Source organism: Humulus lupulus, chromosome 3, assembly GCF_963169125.1.
Source record: "Humulus lupulus chromosome 3, drHumLupu1.1, whole genome shotgun sequence".
Taxonomy (NCBI): domain Eukaryota; kingdom Viridiplantae; phylum Streptophyta; class Magnoliopsida; order Rosales; family Cannabaceae; genus Humulus; species Humulus lupulus.
Window position 1 is genome coordinate 53,824,280 of NC_084795.1, and position 20,457 is coordinate 53,844,736.

Sequence of the window (20,457 nt, forward strand, 5' to 3'; positions counted from 1 at the left end):
GATTCGATAAGGCATGTGGGGAATTTTGAAGACCAAATGGAGCTACTCGGAGTGAGCGATGACTATCGCTGCAGAGTTTTCCCCACTACATTATCCGATACTGCCCAAGAGTGGTATTGGAAATTTAAGCCGAACTCCATTACTTCTTGGGAGAGTTTTAGGAGAGAATTTTGTAGGCAATTCAATGCTGCTCGGACCCCTCTGGTTTATGCCAATCACTTGGCAGATATTAAACAAGGGAAAGATGAATCTCTCAAGAACTACATACAGAGGTTCATGAGAGAAGCCAACTGAGCAACTGCGGTTGGATATGAGGGGAAGATGGTTGCCATTTCTTCTGGAATAATCTATCGGAGTCCTTTATGGGACAGTATTCAGCACAATCCAATTTCAACATTACAACAATTTCTTGACCGGGCGGACAAATATATGAAATTGGATGACGCGATTGAGAAGGGAGAGAAAGGCCTAAACAATCCGGGCGGATCAACTGATTCTCCTAAGAATGGTGGAAATGGACAAAGTGGTGGAAAGAAACGTGGAAATAACGGGTCTGACCACCATGAGGAAAAGAAGGCTAAGTCGGGACCAAACGACAAGCCAACTAAGTATGAGCCTCGGTTCACCAATTACACCACTCTTTCGACCAGCCGAGTAGAGATATATCTCGCGAGTCATCAAGAGGTTCCCTACCGAAAACCCCCACCCATCAGGAAGGAGATGAGTAAGAGAGACTTAAATAAGTTATGTCGTTTCCATGGAGACTATGGTCACGACACAAATGAATGTAATCATCTCAAAGATGAGATAGAGTTTCTCCTCCGGTCAGGGAAATTAAAAAAGTATCGAGCAGAGAAGACCTAGGGAGAGGGAAGTAACAATAATCCTGGGTTTAAGTGATAGCGGTCTCCACCCTTGCAACCCTAGCCTGTGGACTTCACTCTAGACACTATATGTGGAGGTCCACATCTGGCTGGGGATAACAACAAGGCAAGAGAGAGATATGCTCGAACACTCCGACATGAGTTGGACGCAGCATTGACGTCCGAGGTCATGACTGTAGAAGAGCGACCTCCGAAGAGCCCACGGTATGAAAGTGAGTCCCTCACTTTCACTGAAGATGATGCACGACATGTGAGATATACTCATAATGACCCCCTCGTCATGATAGTCCAAAGAGATGTCTAGTCGACATGGGGAGCTCTGTGAACATCATTTACAAATCATCCTTTGAAAGGATGAAACTATCCATTAATGACTTGAATCCATGCTCTCAAGTCATTTATGGATTTACTGGAGAAGGGTTGTCACCGGTCGGAACGATTAAGTTACCAGTCACAACAGGAGATGCTCCCAAGCACGAGACAGTTATGACGGAGTTATTGATAGTTGACTGTTCGTCAGCTTATAATGTGGTTATTGGTCGACCACTACTCACAACCTTGCATGCGGCAGTCTCTATATGGCACCTTTCTATGAAGTTCCCGACCAGTGCAGGCATAGGTTGTGTTCGAGGAGACCAGAGAGAAGCTAGAGAGTGCTATAATGCCTCGGTAGCTAAAGCGCGAAAAGGGGCTAAGGAAAACAATATGATTGTATGTGCAAAAAGAGAAGAGGTAGAGGAGATGGATGTCAACCGACAAAGCATTACAGTCATAGCTGATCAGGAAAGAATGTTAGAAAAGGTTGGCCAAGAAAGCACTCTTGGTTTCAGTGAGCAACAAGCCCCATCCGATGATGAATTCACCAAATAGGGCGTTGCCCAAAGCGAGGGAATGGACTTTGATCCTCGCTTTGGGGATTATGATAGTGAGGTGGGACCTACGGAAGAATTAGAGGAGGTCCCAATAGATAAGAATGACCCGACCAGAGGGGTCAAGGTTGGAAAAAAGTTGAAGTTAGAAGTAAAAGCACAACTAGTAGAATTTTTGCGGAGGAATCAAGATGTCTTCGCCTGGTCTCACAAGGATATGGTGGGTATCTCACCAACTGTGATCAGCCACATGCTCAACGTGGATGAAAGCTATTCAGCAGTGTAGCAAAAGAGAAGATTGCTTGACAAGGATCGGGCAAAGGCTCTCAAGGAGGAGGTGGGGCGACTAAAGGGAAACGGGTTTATAAGGGAGGCTTATTACCCCGCCTGGGTTTCAAACCCATTATTAGTGCCCAAGTCCAATGGAAAGTGGAGGACTTGTGTGGACTTTTCCGATCTGAACAAAGCATGTCCTAAGGACTGTTTTCCTTTGCCAAGAATAGACCAGTTGGTTGACGCGACCTCTGGTCATGAAACTTAGTCTTTTATGGACGCTTAATCAGGGTATAATCAGATTAGTATGCACCCTCCCGATGAGGAGCATACCAATTTCTGAACAGACATAGGGTTGTACTGTTATAAGGTCATGTCATTCGGCTTGAAGAACGCGGGAGCCACCTACCAGTGTTTAGTGAATGGCATGTTCTGTGACTTAATTGGAAAAAACATGGAGGTGTATGTAGACAATATGTTGGTAAATTCAAAGGAAGCTGAAAGACATGTATGAGATTTGGAGGAATGCTTTGCAGTACTGAGAAGGTACAGCATTAAGTTGAATCCCCTCAAATGCTCGTTCGGAGTAAGTTCTGGAAAATTTCTTGGGTTTATTGTTAACTCGCGAGGAATAGAAGAAAATCCAGAGAAGATAAAGGTGCTCGCGGGAATGAAGTCTCCAGCCAGGATTAAGGATATGCAAAGCTTGACTGGGCGGATTGCTGCTCTAAGCAGGTTCATTTCTAAATCAACAGACAATTGTGTCCTGTTTTTTAACTTGCTTAGAGGAAGCAAAAAATTTGAATGGATGGAAGAATGTGAGCAAGCTTTTCAAGCCATAAAGGAAAACTTGGCTCAACCTCTTGTTCTTTCAAAGCCAGTTGATGGGGAGGACCTTTTTTTTTACTTAGCAGTCACAGAGCATGCTGTCAGTGCTGCTCTAGTACGAGAAGAAGATAAAGTGCAGCATCCGGTGTACTACGTTAGCAAGCGGCTGATAAAGCAGAGTCAAGGTATCTCGTGATCGATAAGTTGGCCTATTGCTTGGTACTTGCATTTCGCAAATTGCGACCGTACTTCCAGGCACATCCCATTAAAGTACTTACCAACCAGCCCCTACGCCAAGTCTTACAGAAGCCAGAGTCATCTGGTCGTTTACTTAAATGGGCGGTTGAATTGGGCCAATTCGAAATCAAATATCAACCAAGGTCTGCTATTAAGGGACAGGCCTTGGCGGATTTTATTGCTGAATGTACTGGGATTCCTGATATTCCCGACCAGCAAGAGCATGTGACTGGGCAGAGAGAGGATTTTCCTACTTGGCAACTTTTTGTTGATGGGTCATCAAACGAACATCATTTAGGAGTAAGAATTATATTGATCACGCCGGAGAAGCACCGAATTCATTGCGCGCTGAGGTTCGGGTTTAACGCTTCTAATAATGAGGCGGAGTATGAAGCCCTCCTAGCAGGCTTGCGCCTGGCTAGAGATGTTCGTGCCCGGTCGGTTGAAGTAAACAGTGATTCCCAATTGGTGGTCTACCAAGTCTTAGGGGAATATCAAGCAAGGGGCTTGCGCATGATGGCATACTTGAATAAAACCAAGGATCTGCTAGCACAATTTGAAGAGTATACTATTAAGCTGGTACCACAGGAGCAGAAGTCTAATGCAGACACTCTAGCAAAATCAGTTATTGCAAAAGATGTTGAAACTTTGAATATAGTACCAGTGGAATGCTTGGCAAAACCGAGTATTAATGAACGAGAAGCCATGCCCATCACAATAGCTGACACTTGGATGACACCCATTATTACTTACCTTGAGCAAGGAGTCCTACCAGATAATCGTAATGAAGCCAAGAAGATTATGAGGCAAGCTACTAGGTATATTATGATGGATGGGGTATTGTATAGAAGAGGGTACTCTATGCCACTGCTAAGATGCATAGCACCCGACCAGTCGAAAAACTTACTGACCCAAGTGCACGAGGGGTTCTGCGGAGATCATGCTGGGGGGCAGAGTCTATCTAAAAAGATTTTGCGGCAAGGATTTTTCTAGCCTACAATGAATGAGGATTCCATGGAGTATGTGAAGAAGTGTGATAAATCCCAGAGATTTTCTAAAGTACCCAGGGCACCTCAAAATGTCTTGAAGCAGATGCAGAGTCCATGGCCTTTTGCAGTATGGGGAATTAATCTGATCGGGAAACTGCCCCAAGGAAAAGGAGGAGTACAGTTTGCAGTAGTTGCTGTGGATTATTTCACCAAGTGGACCGAAGCCGAACCACTAGCAACGATCACCTCAAAGAAAGTGTTAGATTTTATAGTTAAAAATATAATATGTCGCTATGGTCTGCCCAAGAAGATAGTCTCTGACAACGACACTCAGTTCGATAGTGACTTGTTTACCGATTTCTGTACTAGACATGGTATTACGAAAAGTTTCTCCTCGGTAGCTCATCCGCAAGCCAACGGGCAGGTTGAAGCCGTAAATAAGACTTTGAAGGATACTCTAAAAAATCGTCTAGAACGAACTAAGGGTGCTTGGGGGAAAAAATTGCTAGAGGTCCTTTGGTCATACAGGGCTACTGCCCGGACAACAACTAGTCATACCCCTTTTTCCTTGGCATATGGATATGAAGCCATGTTGCCTGTCGAAGTAGACCCACCATCTCATCGGAGAACCACGTATGACCAGGAGGAGAATCACCGATTGTTAGCTGAATCTTTGGATTTTGTTGAAGAGAGACGAGAAAAAGCAAGCTTGAGAGTTGATGCCCATCAGCAAAAGGTGGCCCGCTATTTTAATTCCAGAGTTCGAAATCAAAAGTTCCAGGTCGGAGATTTGGTCCTCAGAAAGGTGTTCATCAAAGACCCAGCGGCTGGAGTGCTAGGACCAAATTGGGAGGGACCGTATCAGATTGAGCAAGCCCTACCACCCAGCACTTACAAACTTTCTTGATTAAATGGAGAGCTTATCAGGAACTATTGGAATGGCGAGCACTTAAGGAAATATTATCAATAAATACTGCTTACAGAGCAATAGCTTAGTTTCAAGTGTTTAACTTGTTATTTAAGTTTGTTTGTGAATTGGCTATTTGCTAATCGGTCATTTTATTTTTGAACAATTTTATTTTGTTTGAGACTCGTAATTAGACACGCTTTGTCCTTAGTTTTTATTTTTACGAGTAATAAAAGAGATCACGCACAGCGGGGTCGAATCTTGCTACAAATTTTGCATATGTGTTGATTATTCTTACTTTGGCAGTGTTCAACTGTCAGTGCATTTTAAAACAAGAAAGGTTTTCTGAGAGGAAAAAATCGAACAGTGTTCAACTGGTTGATATCCATCAGATAAATGGCCAGTGTTTAAATGGTTGAATGTTTTTGCAGTGTTTAACTGCTGAAATATCCTCTTTATATTCAATGTGTTTCACGAGTAATAACTGCTCGGAAAAATTCGGTCAAGTAGCAAGTGATCAAGGATTTTTCAACCCTCAATCACTTAGGGGGCACATAGGGTATACTGGTATATAATTCAACACAAGCAATAAGAACACGAGCAAAGATATTTGTTTTTAGGCTGACTTGTAAATTTTTTATGTCAAAAAAGGCCGTTAAGCTAACTTATTTCGCAAAGCTTAAGTAACTTGGAATTTTTTCAAAATTTTAAGTTAAGAACAACTATTCGTGTGTAAACAAAACGCTATGCTCATAAAATGTTAGAGCAATAAGAATGTGAGAAAGCATACTTAGTAGTGACTTATGAAATGTTTAGAATTTCTAAGTTAGAAAACTAAGTACTCATATGAAAATATAAGGCATCTATCATAATAAAACTTTTAAAATGACTCAAGTCTAAAAAAGTAAAGTGTTCATGCCAACAGCTCGGCCATACGAGCAAAGTATAATAACAAGATATAAAATAAATGTCTATTAGTTGGATAAGGAGTTCGCTGGTCAGCTAAAGGCTCACTGGTCGGCTATGGGACTCCCTGGTCGGATTGTCACTCAGGTTGATCAACACCATCCTCAGCATCAGTGACTTCCTCCAGTCAGAACGATAACGTAGGAGAAAAAGGTGTAACACCAGCAGGATTGGCTGCCTCCTCAGCGTCCTTTGCCTCACACTTGGAAAGTTCTTCTGCCTTGGCCTCTTCTGTGAGAAAGTCGAGGTTGAGTGGCTTGTTCAACTTCCATACCTGGTAGAAGCAGTTGAAACAAATCTCTTCATAGCGGGCGAGATCGACTTCCTTCTCTCGCTTCAGCTCCTCGTTCTCACAAGTCAGTTTTTCCAGCTGATCAGTCAACATCTTGTTAATTTGAATTTGTTTTTGGTTTTCATCAGCCAGCTCCCTAAGAGATCCATCCCGCTCGGCAATGGTCTTCTCCACCTGCTCAACCTTGGATCTGAGATCCTTTTCAGAGGAAGTTAGAGTTTCTACTTTGGTTTGGGCTTCCATCAGCTGATCATTCAAGACCTTGATCAACTCCTTGTAGTCTACTGCTCGGTGCTGAGCATGGCTGATTGTAATAAGGGACTGCAGTTGAAAACAGAAAGTTACTACAAGTAAAAGCAAATAATAACAAACTAGGATGTCTTATGATAAAATACTTACATTCATCAGTTGGGCAAGCCCCCTTTGCAGGACGACTTCAACACTGAGCCGAGGCAGAGATTCAAAGCTTTGAATTGTTGAAGCATCGTGAAGAGTTTGCTCAAGCAATTCCTTCCCAATGTTGCCAGCGATGTGAAGGGGCTCACTTAAGCCAGTTGAGCGAGTGGGGGTTAAACTCGCAGAGGGAAAAATTGATGAGGGAGTCAGCTGCGGGATCGTGATGGGCTGCTCGGGTTATCTTCCCTGGCTGGTCGATATTGTCCTTGGAACTTTTTTTGGAGGATTTGAGCTACTTCCCTCCCCAGGTTTCCTCTTTTGGGCAAGGGTAGTGTTGAATTGCTTGAACATATCTGAATCTACAAAAGAGTGAAGCACAAGATTTGTTAGTAAAAATTGGAGCAATATATAGATAAATAAAAATTTTACTATTACCAGACAACCTATAGATTCCATACAACCATGCTCGAGGAAAATTACTTATAACCAAACATTAAACTATGGCTATTGAACCTGAGTTTAGGATTTGATCAAGAAAGTCGTCCTCTTCTTTAGATGATGAGCTCAAGTCCCTATGGAGCTCAATGGTCTTTCCTTTCCCAGGCTGGGTAGGAGTGACACGTCTACGCTGGTCCTCTAGAAGGGGTTCCCTAATAATAAGGTCGCCTGGTCTACGAGAGTAGGGAGATGGTTCAGGAGAGAACTGATCGGTCACTACTTCAGTGTCAGCGTTGGACTGGTCAGTTGCATTTGCTTCCTCAGTAGTACTTTCCCCTATGATGTTTTGGTTGCTTGGTAATAGCCCCACCATCTGAAGATTGTCCACGTTGACCAACTCTTTTACATTCTTCTCCTCGGTGGACAAGTTGGCCAATTCTTCTGCTCGGGAACACATTTCCTTGGCAGGCAGAGGCTGGTGAAACGGACCCGCATGTGTGAAGGCTAAGTTGTTGGCCTTAATATCTGAAGTCAGAAAATATTCTGTATAGCGGGATTTGATTTATGAGCAATACCGTGGAGGTATTTGATCCCTTTGTGCCTGTGGAATAGGTGGAAAAAACCTGTATTCTTGTGGCTTGGGTTGGTCCTAAAGTCGAAGAGGTAGTGCACTTCATGAGGTGTGGGTGGATCCCAACCTTGCAAGAAGTATAGAATGTATAAAGCAGACAATGCTTGAATTCCATTGGGAGCAATTTGGAAAGGAGAGACATTGAAGTAGTCCGCTACTGACCGAAAGAAAAGGTGTAGCGGACTAGTAGCTCCTGCGAATACATGGTACCTAGACCAGGCACAGTAAGGTCCACCAGGCTTGTTGGCTCTTTGATGAGGACACGGGCATATCACGTTAACCCCTGTCAGGCCCGAAGCTTGAATGTGTTTGTCAAACATGCAGAGGTTAAGTTTGGAAGGTTTGGCTGTGAACCAAGAGGGTGTTTCATCTCCGTCTTTTCTTGGTTTTTGAACAACTAATTCTTGAATCTCGGTGGTAAATTTCTGAATGATTTTTCTTTGAGGTTTGCTGGGTTTTTGGTTCTAGCGAGGCGGTCTTGAAGAAGCCGCAGTTTGAACTTCACTACGTTCCACTAACTTCTATGCCGCTCTACGAGCCACTTGAGGGTCTTGGTCCTGAGGAAGTCGGTTGGATTTCTTCACCCTCATTTCTGGATGTTCAGCCTGTTGGTTGAGAAACTATTCTTCGTGAAGGAAATATAAGTCTGACCGGGGAAGGATCTTTTAAAGGCGGCGAAGGCGATCTTCGGGGGTGCGACTGCTAGGAGACTTGGATGAAGAGTCGCTACTTTGATGAGTGTCGCTTGATTGCGAAATTGAAGTGTCAGAGTTTGTATGGTTGTCACCTCCCCTATAGTCGAAGCGATTCATCTACAAAAAAAGAAAGTATGGGGAGGTGAGTAACCAAACAAACATAAATTAATCAGTGCAAAGGAAAAACATTTATTTACTGTTCGAAAAATATTTTTCTGGGTAGTAAAAATATGTTCTACTCCCCAAAACAAAAGTGTACAAAGGAAAAAGAAAGTTTGCAAGCCCAAATTCTTGGGGGCATTCGTGTGTCCGAACGAATGCATGCAAAATGACCGATTAGATGAGTGTGTGCCCAAGCGGATGGGCGTGCCTCCAAGTGGTCCGCGTGAAGCTGGGCAGATGGTGTGCGTGTGTCCTTTAAGCAATCCGCAGGGTGCCCAAGCGGATGAGTGAGCCTTCCAAATGGACCGTGTAGTGCCTGAGTAAGTGGCATGGTATGGCCGAGCGGGTGCCATGATGCCCGAGTAGTCCGCGTGGTGTCTAGGTAGATAGCGCGGCATGGCCGAGTGATGCCGATCGGATGGCACGTGCACGTCCAGGCAGCTGGCGTATCATCCGAGGGGATGTGTGCACCCGATTGGCTGGGCGTGTCATCCGAGAAGATGGGCAGCTGGGTGTATCTTTCGAACAGTCAATGAGTCCCCCGATCGGCTGGGGATAATTCGAGTAGATGCAGTGTTCCCCCGAGTGATTTCTATCGTGTCCCAGCAGCCAGGATCAGTGTCCGAGCAGTCATGGGCATCTCTGAGTGGGTCTCCTTGCATCCGAGCAGGGAGGAATATGACCGATCGGTCATGGGTATGCTTCTTAATAGACCATTTTCGAGAAGACCCAAATCCCAAAAGGCATATACACAAACACATTTTTCTCACTCAAAGCACACTACAACAAGATCAAAGTGTGGGATTTGAAAGGTTTATAAAGTTCTAAGGATCTTGGTAACTCATCAAATACCCATGAACCCAAATATGCAATTTGGGGTGAAAAATTAGTTTTTCTTCAAATTTTCATGAAACTGAAGACAAAATTGATTTACCCATAGCCTAAACTACATCAAAACATCCACAATATGCATCATTCATCAAAGGTTCAAACAAAAATTCATGGGTGTATTTTAAATGGGGGTTTCGGCCTACAAGTTTTCTTTAGCTTTATGAAAAAAAAACCATAAATGGAGATGAGGAAGAAGAGCTTACCCAAATGTGTTGATTTCTTGAGGAACCCTTGGATTTGCTTGAAGAAAATTGGAGCCCTTCTTGGAGTTCTTGGAGGTTTTCGGCCAAGGGGGGAGGAGCTTTGGGAAGTCACGGCCAAGGGGAAATGAAGAGGTTTGGGAGCCTTTTTGGTTTTATTTTTGCTTGTGAGTTATGAGCACACTTATGGGTCTATTTAAAGGGAAAAATGGAAATTGTCACTTATTCTTAGACGCTTGGAATTCTCTTGGGTATATTCTCTCCCCCACAATTGGGAGCAGTTAATTACAGTGATTGTGGTTTGGTAAGACGTCATGGTTTGTTGCAGAGGCGGGAAAATGTGTAAAGTTAGTTTTTCTTATGCCGTTAGCAGTGGAGAAAAAAGTTTATTATGTGAGAATATCATATAATAAACTTGGGGGGCAAATGTTATCCCCAAAATTTGAAAATGATGATGTGGCAATAAAAGTGACAAGTGGCAAGAGATACTTGACTGATCAGTTACCTGCTACGGCTGACCAGTGAGGTGCTTGACCGACCAGTGAGGTGCTTGACTGACCGGAGGGGTGCTTGGCCGACCGGAGGAGTGCTTGGCTGACCAGTGAAGTGCTTGGACGACCAGTGAGGTGTTTGGCCGACCGGTGGAGTGCATGGCCGACCAGTCAAGTGTTTTGACCGACCAGTTTTTCTCCAAGGATTCGAGTCGACTTACTGAACAAATTATTGTTATGCAAGCAAAATTCTAGCAATGGCTTAGACTAGAATCAATCGTGCCTACGCGGGAATCTCTCAGATTATCCCAAAGAAGTCGTGTATTATTGTATTTTAAATATTATTATTAACTAAATATTGTGAGAGTAATAGAAAGATCTCGATTATGAGGGATTTCGGTTTGTACGACCATGGGCCTATAAATACAGAGCTCATGGCATCATTTAGAAGGTCGGATTCTGATTTTCCTAAGAGAGTATTTGTATTTTGAGAGAAGTATTACATTTTTTTCATTTACACTGAAGAAACTCAGTTGACTCAGGTTCATCTGATCTTTAGTGTAGATCTATAAATTGTAACTCTAAGTGGACTAGGCTATTACCAACACATTGGAGCTGAACCACTATAAAAATCATCAGTGTCATTTTTTCTCTTGAAGGTTTAGTGTAGTTTTGACGTCTACTCGTCGTTGGTCAAATCTGTGGTCAACAATAGTGAAATTTGTTAGACACAAAGATGTGCTAAAACCATAACGGTATAGAGTTGACTTGTGGTATAGGCATTTATAAATCATATTTTTGGGTCCAAAGTGTTTCTTTGAAGTATATAAGAGTACTCAAAAAGTTTGAGAATAGTTGGGGATGTTTGGAGCACCAATGAGACACGTCGCTCACCTTTGAAAAGAGCACTCATGCAATGCATTGCCTGGTGCCAGGCAACGTGTCGCTTGGGCCGTCCGTATAGATTCGTATAGTGACGTGTTTTGGATCCAAAATTCAAATTAAAATTCTCTAATCTCATTGGTTGAGTCTAATGGGGTTCTTATACTATTTAAAGGGTTTATTTGAGTTAATTGGTGAATTGATCACTCACATTTCTCTCTCTCTCTCTCTCTCTCTAAAACCTTTCCTCTAGCTCTCAAGATTACTAGTTTTCTCCAAGATCTTCATCAAGAAAGCTTGACTTGCATGAAGATTCAAGGTTTGTAAATCTCAATCTCATTCCATTGCAGTAGCTTCAAGCATTCTCAAGGAGGAGGCTAGGAATATATATTTTTGGACAACAAATCTTCATTTGTGCCAAGCCTTGTTACATTTTGTGATTCACATAAAATCATAGACTTATGATTTTATGTAGCTTGGTTTTCTCTCCACAAATGCATATTCTTTCTCTTGATCTAATTTATGTTATTCTTACATTAAATCCATGGTTATATTGTGATTAAGTGTTTCTAAATTCATGTTATAATTAATTAATTGTTTAATCCTTGATTATCAAGATTTGCATTCATACTTAGAATATGTTTATTTACTTATCAAGATTTGCATTCATACTTAGAATATGGTTCTTAATTAGTCTCCAGTGTTTGAATTATTGAATTGAGTCTCATTATTCATTGTTGGTTTAGAAAATGTAAGCCATAAATCCCCAACACTATGATCATGAACTAATTTTATTTTATAGGGTCTTAATGTAGTCTTTTGATACTCTATTATTATTCAATGCAAGTTTTATGATTTCTTCTTTATAATTGTGATCTATTTAATTTGTGTTTAATTCTTGTGAATGCTTGACAACCATTTGTATGATTTAAATATTTTTAATTCAAAATCTGAGAAGTGAGAGTTATTATGCTATAATTGTTTAGACACAAATTTTGATATTGAACGAGAGCACCTGTATGATTTGTATAGTCTTTAGGTTTTTGTTCTTCATGCCTGCTGTATATTAAAACTTATCACAGAGATGTAGAAAGCTTGCATATAGCTTGAGATTTATATATGCTAGTAAGAATATACATTGCTTTTGTAAGCCTGCTATCATAAGAAGAATATGAATAGTAAAAATTGTATTGATGACATAATAGACTCGATAGATGATGAAATTAAATACCTAGTTTTTTTTTTTTTTTTGATCAAGAAGAAGAATGAACTTCATTAATCAATGAACAATACAATTGAGAGTCAAAGACTCAAAAACAAACAGGAAAACCTGTCAGAAACAAACCACTAAAAGACCTCAACTAATTACAATGAAGGGACCGAATATACATTTGATCTCTATCAGATAGTTGCCTATTAGTCACTATGTATAGCCTATATTTAGTTATGTATTTAACTTCCTGAACTAGTTTCACAACAGTCAAAGAATAACCATCATGAAGGCACCTATTTCTATTCATCCAAATGTTGTATATAACAGCAGCACACACCAAATTCAGTATAGCAGCAGGAACACCATCTCTGGCTCTAGCCAGCCAAACTTGCCAGCTTTTAAAATCAGTAGGCCAAGAAGCATACCCCAACCAGCCAAAAATACTTTTAACCACCAACTTAGAGAGATAATAGTCAAAGAAAAGATGACAATGACTTTCAGGAAAGCTCTCACAGACCGGACAGACCAAGGAATTCAGTTGAATATGCAGCCTGTTGAGATTGTCCCTAGTTAGAAGCTGCGAGTTAATCACTTGCCAAAGCATGAATCTGTGTTTAGGAAGAATAATTTTGCTCCAAACAGTCCTATAATAATCAGCCCTTTGCTGGTCAAGAATGCTGTTATATAATCTTGCTGACTTGAACTTCCTGTGCGCACCAGCAGAGAGGATTGCAGCTGGAGTAAAATGATCTCTAAGATTGCAAAGCTTTCTCCAATACTAGCTGCAATTAGCCTTCAGATCATAGCTCCAAATATTAACTCCTTTCAGGTAAATGGAATTAATCCATTTGACCCATAACAGATCAGGTTTAGCTGATAAATCCCAGACATACTTAGCTAAAATAGCACGATTCCATATTGAACCATCTCTGAATCCCAAACCTCCATAGGCTTTGGGGAGGCAAACCTTCTGCCAAGAAGGAATGTGAAGCTTGCTTCTCTGCCCAGAAGTGCCCCACAGAAAGCCCCTACAAAGTTTATCAATTTCCTTGATAATGCTTTGAGGCAAGACAAAAACTGTCATCCAGTAGTTTCGAAGCCCCAGCAAAACAGAATGTATCAGTTGTATGCGACCAGCAAAGGAAAGATGTCTACTCGCCCAGTTCTGAATTTTTAAACGAAATTTCTGAAGGATAACCTCACAATCTTCATGTCTCCATTTGGTAGGCCTCATGGGAACCCCAAGGTACTTAAGAGGAAAAGTACCTTCAGTCAGCTGTACTTCTTGGGCAATCCGAGATCTGTCAAGGCTAGAAACTCCACCAAAAAAAATATGAGACTTATGAGAGTTGATTGAAAGCCCTGTGGCAGCAGCAAACTCATCAAGAACCTCCTTGACACTTTTAACAGCTGAGATAGAACCCTTACAAAATAAAAGCAAATCATCTGCAAAGCATATATTAATTAGCTTGAGACTTTGACACATAGGGTGATATCTAAAGGGAGAATTAATCGTAGCAAGCTGAAGACTTCTAGTCAAATATTCCATTATAAGAACAAACAACAGAGGTGACATGGGGTCACCTTGTCTCAGCCCTTTTTTACCTTTAAATTTACCTTGAACTCTGCCATTCATCAAAAGAAAATAAGATGTATTCCAAATGCAAGACATAACCCATCCTATGAATTTCTGAGGAAAATTTAGAGCTTTTAACAAGTCCTCAAGAAAATCCCAATCAACAGTGTCATAGGCCTTACTCAAATCAATCTTGATGGCACATCTCGATGAAGTGGAAATTCTCCCATAGTTTTTTATGAGATCTTGAAAAATCATTATATTATGGGCTATAGAGCGACCTTTAACAAATGCTCCCTGATTTGGTTGTACAAGATCAGGGAGAACTAAGGCCAGTCTATTACATATCAGTTTATCCATACACTTGTACAATGTAGAGCAGCAAGCAATGGGTCTATAGTCAACCACCCGGGAGGGGTTAGCAACCTTAGGAATAAGAGACAAAGTTGTTTCATGAAGTTCTGATTGGAAATAACTTGACTCAAAACACTGAGATATTGATGAACAAACCTCATCCCCTATGTCTTGCCAACTAGCTTTAAAAAAGCCAGACCCAAATCCATCAGCCCTGGAGATTTGGTAAAAGGAATGCTAAACAATGAGTCCCTGATCTCCTTCTTTGAAAAAGGTTTGAGAAGCTTCAGTTGCTGCTCAATAGAAAGCTTAGAGCCCATCTCAACATTCTGAATATTAATTCTGCCTGTAGCCGAACTAGGACTACCTAAAAGCATCTGAAATGACTCATAAATGAGAGACAGCTTCTGAGAAATTATCCACAACTTTTCCTTCTTCTGAGATGAAAGAGACGATACCATTTTCAGATTTACGGTTCTTTAAAAAAGCATGAAAGAAAGAAGTGTTTATATCACCCTGTCTCAGCCATGAGATCTTGCTCCTCTGAATTAAAAAACTGTGATAATGTTTTTCCTGAACCGAAAAATTAGCAACAGCTTTTCTCTCATCTTCCTGATAGCTAAACACTTGAGGGTGGGTTTGAGCCTGCAATTGAGCTTCTTGATAAGCCTCTTTAGCCTGGTAAAAGGCAGCCTTCAGATCACCTATTTTATCCCTGTTAAAAACTTTCAAACAATTTTAAGTCTCAGCATCTTAAAAAATATTGCTTTGATACTAGTGGCTCTAAGAGGAGACCTCCAGCTATCTATAACCAGGTCACGGAACTCATGATGCTCTGTCCAGTAATTATAGAACCTAAAAATTTTTAACCCCATCTTCAATAATGGCTGCAATCTCATAATACAGGAACAATGGTCTGATATAGGTTCCCAGCTGAACAGTGCACTAGACTGAGGAAACATATCAATCCATTTTTCGTTCGTAAGAGCATGATCTATTTTCGAGTAAATTCGACCTGCACCATGTTGGTTATTGGTCCAAGTAAAAAACGAGCCAATTCTTCTTAGAGGTTCAACATGAGTATCTACAAGCCATTGAATATAATCAACCAGTTCTAGATCAGAAACAGGCTTACCACCTGATCTATCTTGACCTGAAAAAAGGGCATTAAAGTCCCCTAAAACTAGCCATGCTTTGTCTATAAGAGCTGGCCTTTACAACCCTTCCCAGAGAGTTCTCCTCCCTTCAATCGAATTAACAACATAAACAAAAGTGACACAAAAAACTTGTTGCAAACCAGCCAACTTCACCACACAATGAACATATTGATTAGATTCCTCAATGATATTGACCTGTGCAAATATCTTTCTCCAGATAATCAACAGACGGCCTTCTATGACTAAGCTGGTATAAAAATCCCAGTTCAGGAAATGATGTTCCATGAACCTCCTTATTTTGTTTCCCTTCATTTTAGTCTCTAAAAGACCACCTACTCCAACTTTATTTCTGTTATTAAGATCACTAACAAGGCTATGCTTATTAGAACCATTAAGCCCTCTAACATTCCAACTCAAATTATTACAATTATCCATATGAGGAGACAGAAATAGTGTTACCTTCTTTATCACTGACCATGTGCTCTTGTAGCACCCCAAACTTATTAGACTTCCTATTCTTTTGACCAGAATTGTTAGCAGCTAAACCTGAACTCTTTCCTTCCTTGGCTGGTGCAGCAATTCTTTTCGGGGTACACTAGGGTTGGCTAGCCTGAGTACCTTTATCACTATTAACCGATATCTCACTTGGAGGCTGAGTGGGTTCGACTAGATTGTCCTGAGCCTTACCATCATCAAACCTGGTCTGATTTGCAGGCTTCTCCTTCACTCCTTCCTGTATTCCCTCAGAGCTCATACCCTGTGTCTCCGTTTTAGTTATAGACTCCTTCACAACCCATTGAGTATTCTGGGCCTTCCTACAATCTGCCATGGAGTGACCATAACCCGCACAAGTCTTACACTTAATCGGTAACCATTCATAATCAACCCCCTGCTCCATAATTTGGCCATGCTCATTAATATATTGTATATTTTTAGGAGGATTCTCAGTAACTTCCATTTCTACCAAAATTCTGGCATATTGAATACGAGATCGTTCCCTTGTATATTTATCCACCATAATTGGCTTACCAATTGTACTCACTAGGGCGCTGAGACATTTACTACCCCAATATTGAAGTCCCAAATCTTGTAGATGAATCCAAAGAGGTACAGATTGCACAAGACGAATAACATTCAGATCTGTCGTCCATGGCCGAACAATAACAGGCTTCCTATCAAAGTGAAGAATGCCATTTTCTAACACATGATCTCTGGTTGCATCATCATTGAACTTGACCATAATCAGATCCATAGTCATTCTTGAAATCTGAACTATCCCTAGATGGCCCCAAACCCTCTTTATGAACCCTTCAAAAGCAACCATTGGTGGGTTAGCACCTAGCACCATGCAAATGACTGCCGAGCTCCAATTAACAGATTGTATTTTAACCTCTTCAGCATCAATTCTTGCAAGTTTCCGTCCCTCCTTGTATAATGGCTCAGTGAATTCAAGTTGCTGGTCCGAAAAGGACAACTTACTAGTCGTGAAGTTTTGCCATTGTTTTTGAGTTATAGCTCGATAATCTTCTTCATCTACTTTATCTTCCCATGAGTCCATCGGTTGAGTCGAATCATCATCTTTCTCTCCCGATCCAGAGATCTCCTCAAATTGGTGAGGCAAAACTGCATCACACGTTTCATCTTCTTTACCTACTCTAGAAAATTGGCCGTCCGACATCCGATCATTGTCCAAATCATGAATTGGAGATTTCTCTACCAAACTCAGCTGTTCACCTTGCTCTCCTACCCGTTGATCTAGCTTACGAATTGGCTTCTTCCTCTTCGCCATGGGAGAGAAACAAACCAAACCTCAACTTTTTTAATAGCTATATTAAATAAATACCTAGTTTTTCATCCATTGAATTAATTGTTATTTGCTTCTTTTATTTTTCATTTGTTAATTTTAGTTATTTGTGTTCTTGTTATTTTTGAAATTAAAATTTTGTTAGCCAAACAGAAGTAGAAAATGAATTATTGGAAATTGGTAATCAATCATTGTGGGAACAATCTTTACTTATCTCTATTATTACTTGTATGTGATACATATACTTGCGTACTAAATTTACACAACATTTATCTCATACAAAAATCATAGAATAGTCTCAAAATACATTAAATATTAACTTAATATTAATGTATTAAATAATCATTGAAAGACATCAAGAACTCATCGAATTAACAAGCTTATAAAATAAATCATCTAGTTTTTATCGACTCACATCAAGATGGTATCAAAAATAAATCGCATGGAAAATGCATTGAATTAAATTGAATCACAAACATAATTAATTGAACACATATCGAACTCCATCAAGATGGAATCAGAATTCAGTTCAACATTCACAATACAACAAAATGACATTGAATTGCATCAAAAGTGCATCGAATCAATTAAAAATAAAAATATTTCACTGAAAAAACATCGAATTTTATCAAGATGGAATCGAGGCATAGTTGAGGCGTGTCGATTCAACGTTGAAACTAGTAGACGCCTTTGTCGAAATTTCAGAAAATGAAAGATTTGGTTGGGACAAAATTAGAGAAAGAAAAATAGAACGATGAGAAACCGTTGTGATTGAAAAAGTGGATGCATGGGTGGTGTATTGTTTAGAGAGAGAGGGGCTGCTAGTGAGTGTTTGGTGGTAAGTAAAAAGGGGGGAATTTTCAACAAATGGGTATTTTTGTCCAAAATTGAATCACAAGCATATTTTTTAGATAACGGAAGCATGAAGTGTATTTTTTCTATTAAAGTCCTGATTAAGCAAGCATAGAACCTCAAATCCTTTTAAATCGATACTTTGATGTTTTGTTCTTTCTCTAATTTTTTTGTTTCCATTTATAATTTATTTATTTCATTAATTAAAATTTTATTTTTTATTTTACAATTTTAATGTATTTTATATTAATTAATTAATAAAATAATTTTTTTTCAGCTGTAGTCTCAATTTTTTACACTTTGTAATACTTAGGTCCCAAAAATTGATTTTGTATCAGTTAGATCCCCAATCTTTCCAAATCATATCATTTAGGTCTCTAAATGATCTTTTTATTTATTTATTTATTGTTTTAAATACATAAAAAAATACAAAAAAAATGGTGAATCATTTTTTAAAAATTTAGACTACTTAAATTATGATAATATCAAACATGACATTGAAAAATATATATTTTCATGACATTTTAAAAATATTTAATAATTTTATAAATTAAATTAATTTTTCATTAAATTTTTTACTTACATTGTTGTAATATTAAAAACTGAATTATCCCGAGATTATCAATATTTAGCATATACACATTTATTTTTATTTTGTAAAGTTCTTTTATAATAGACTAAGTTCAGATTTAGATGATCATGGTTAAAAGAGAGATCTAAAATAATGTAAACCCTATCTTTTAAGACTAGAATTCCTACAATCAATCAAATTCAAATAGGATAATAAGGTCTCATTAATTTAACTTAAAGTCTATTTATTTTAAAAAATATATATCTTTGAAAATTTAAAGGAATGTGAGATCTTGAGTATGCACGTGTTTGATTTTATTTTAATAATTCAACAAATTCAAGATCTTGCGTGATTAAAGTGGACTCTGTAACATTTTCCAAGTTTATTGAATGAATACAAACTCCACTAAAAAAATAAAAAACGTAAACACCTAACAAAAGCCAAATAAAAGAAAAGTACATCCAAAGATGAGCTTCCCCACACATGTCTCATTACCCTACACTCTACCGAACTTTCCTAACCGGTCGGAAAGGGTGCGCAGCTATAAGCCCGCCGCCATGGTCCCGCCCATGCAGCCAAAGCATACAGCCAAAAACCCCTGCCAGATAATTTGTTTCTATTCTTAATTTCATTTTATGAAAATAATTAGTAATATTTAAATAATTATTAATTTATAGTTATAAATAAATATATGGGGAGTTATGTTATACGTTGTCGTTATTATTATGCATGTACGACACACTCTCTCTTTAAACACATAAGGGTCTCTTTATTCTAGTTCTTTTTTCATGACGTGATTATTGTTCTTGTAATGAATCTACCACAAGTTTTTGAGAAATTTTAAATAATTTATTATTCTGAAAATAAAGTTTAAATAGTTTATTGCACTTGTATTTTTTCTGTATACTAGTGTAAAAATAGTTATTTTGAACTTCATTTTCGATACTTTATATTATTTAGAAATTTTTAAAAACTTACAGGAGATTTATTATAACTACAATGAACATCATCATAAAAAAAAATACTTGAGTCAAAACCCTCATGTGTCTATATAATGAGCACATCATACTAGTAGAGTAAAAATGACTACCATACCATAGACCCTCCCTAAATATATGTTCTCACTAAGATTTTATTATAATTGTAATTTAATCAATATTAATATTATTGTTTTGTTTTGATAATTATTAGGTTAATATCACAACTTTTAGCATATAGTAATTACATCAAGCATTTAGTTATAACATAAAAATAATATATATTTTTGATGACATTTTTAGGAGCCATAAATAGTGACCCTTTAGAAGAGAAATATATAATTAAGTGGTATTTCAGTTATATACCAATGGACCAATTTATTCATAAATATTTTCGTGAAATTTACAAAAGTACTACTTATATATCTATACTACATACACAATTGTGAATAAATTTCCTTAGTTATTCCTTCTTTTGTGGTTTTTATCATGACTATATTATATTGTAGATAAATTCCTCACTCTTTCCTTCATTTTAATCTTTACCTTGTCTTTTGTATTTTTTACTCTGCTATATTTAATAATGAAAAATACTCATATTTATCCTATATTTCAATCTCTTCCAAATTTTTTTGTCGTTTTCTGTATTTTTTTAATAGTCAATTTTTGTATTTTGTTAAATCGCTTTTATTTGTTTATAGTTAGTTTTTTGTGTGTAAATAATGGCATGGCAAAGTTATTTGATGTATGGTGTTTATTATTATTATTTAATCCAGAATATTTCAACGTGGTAATTAATTATTTTTACACATTTTCAATTCTTTCATTTATTAAAAGGAAAGAAATAGTATATTAAATTATTATAAAATGAGTATTGAGTTAAAAAAAATGTTTAGTTAGTTTAACACTACTAAAAAATTGG